Source organism: Vidua chalybeata, assembly GCF_026979565.1.
Source record: "Vidua chalybeata isolate OUT-0048 chromosome 37 unlocalized genomic scaffold, bVidCha1 merged haplotype SUPER_37_unloc_2, whole genome shotgun sequence".
Lineage (NCBI taxonomy): Eukaryota > Metazoa > Chordata > Aves > Passeriformes > Viduidae > Vidua > Vidua chalybeata.
This window is the reverse complement of record NW_026530304.1, coordinates 30,901-32,461: the sequence shown is the minus strand read 5'-3', so window position 1 is coordinate 32,461 and position 1,561 is coordinate 30,901. Positions and strand designations below refer to the sequence as shown.

At 64.3% G+C, this 1,561-nt stretch overlaps 2 long non-coding RNA genes across 2 annotated transcripts; both read left to right on the top strand.

Moving 5' to 3' along the window:
- The first annotated feature begins 229 nt into the window (after window positions 1-229).
- Window positions 230-677, top strand: LOC128782755 (uncharacterized). The gene is made up of 3 exons (XR_008428889.1): window positions 230-279; window positions 479-530; window positions 604-677. It is a non-coding gene; the product is annotated as an uncharacterized LOC128782755 (long non-coding RNA).
- A 260-nt stretch (window positions 678-937) lies between these two features.
- LOC128782757 (uncharacterized) lies at window positions 938-1,322 on the top strand. The gene is made up of 3 exons (XR_008428891.1): window positions 938-981; window positions 1,096-1,147; window positions 1,234-1,322. It is a non-coding gene; the product is annotated as an uncharacterized LOC128782757 (long non-coding RNA).
- The last annotated feature ends 239 nt before the right edge of the window (window positions 1,323-1,561 follow it).

Here is a 1,561-nt window from a genome sequence, read left to right as displayed (position 1 = left end):
ACAAAAAACAAACCCCAAATTCCCAAGCAATCCCCCCAAAATCTCCTTCAAATCCCCCCAGGTGTGCCCAGGTGTATCCCAGGTGTGCCCCAGGTGTGCCCAGCTGTGCCCAGGTGTATTTTGGGTGTGCCCAGCTGTGCCCAGGTGTATCCCATCCCTGCCCAGGTGTGCCCAGGTGTATTTTGGGCGTGCCCAGGAGCGCCCAGGTGTGCCCAGGTGTATTTTGGGTGTGCCCAGGTGTGCCCAGGTGTATTTTGGGCGTGCCCAGGTGTATTTTGGGTGTGCCCAGGCGTGCCCAGGTGTGCCCAGGTGACTCACGCCGCGCGCTCAGGTGCCCGCCCAGCCCTGCCCAGCCCTGCCCAGGTGTGCCCAGGTGTGCCCAGGTGACTCACGCCGCGCGCTCAGGTGCCCGCCCAGCCCTGCCCAGGTGTGCCCAGGTGTGCCCAGGTGTGCCCAGGTGTATTTTTGGTGTGCCCAGGTGTATTTTGGGTGTGCCCAGGTGTGCCCAGGTGTATTTTGGGTGTGCCCAGGTGTATCCCATCCCTGCCCAGGTGTGCCCGGGTGTGCCCAGGTGTGCCCAGGTGACTCACGCCGCGCGCTCAGGTGTATCCCAGTTGTGCCCAGGTGTATTTTGGGTGTGCCCAGGTGTGCCCAGGTGTATCTCAGGTGTGCCCAGGTGTGCCCAGGTGACTCACGCCGCACGCTCAGGTGCCCGCCCAGCCCTGCCCAGGTGTGCCCAGGTGTATTTCGGCCGTGCCCAGGTGTGCCCAGGTGTATTTCGGCCGTGCCCAGGTGTGCCCAGGTGTGCCCAGGTGACTCACGCCACGCGCTCAGGTGCCCGCCCAGCCCTGCCCAGGTGTATTTTGGGTGTGCCCAGGTGTGCCCAGGTGTATTTTGGGTGTGCCCAGGTGTATCCCATCCCTGCCCAGGTGTGCCCAGGTGTGCCCAGGTGTATTTTGGGCGTGCCCAGGTGTATTTTGGGTGTGCCCAGGTGTATTTTGGGCATGCCCAGCTGTGCCCAGGTGTATCCCAGGTGTGCCCAGGTGTATTTTGGGTGTGCCCAGCTGTGCCCAGGTGTATCCCAGGTGTGCCCAGGTGTATTTTGGGTGTGCCCAGGTGTGCCCAGGTGTATTTTGGGTGTGCCCAGGTGTATCCCGGGTGTGCCCAGGTGTATTTTGGGCGTGCCCAGGTGACTCACGCCGCGCGCTCAGGTGCCCGCCCAGCCCTGCCCAGGTGTATTTTGGGTGTGCCCAGGTGTATTTTGGGTGTGCCCAGGTGTATTTTGGGTGTGCCCAGGTGTGCCCAGGTGTGCCCAGGTGTATTTCGGGCGTGCCCAGGTGTGCCCAGGTGTGCCCAGGTGACTCACACCGCGCGCTCAGGTGCCCGCCCAGCCCTGCCCAGGTGTATTTTGGGTGTGCCCAGGTGTATTTTGGGTGTGCCCAGGTGTGCCCAGGTGTGCCCAGGTGTGCCCAGGTGACTCACGCCGCGCGCTCAGGTGCCCGCCCAGCTGGTGCAGCGCTCTCTGGACCCGGCCCAGGGCCCCGCCCAGCCGCGCCACGGC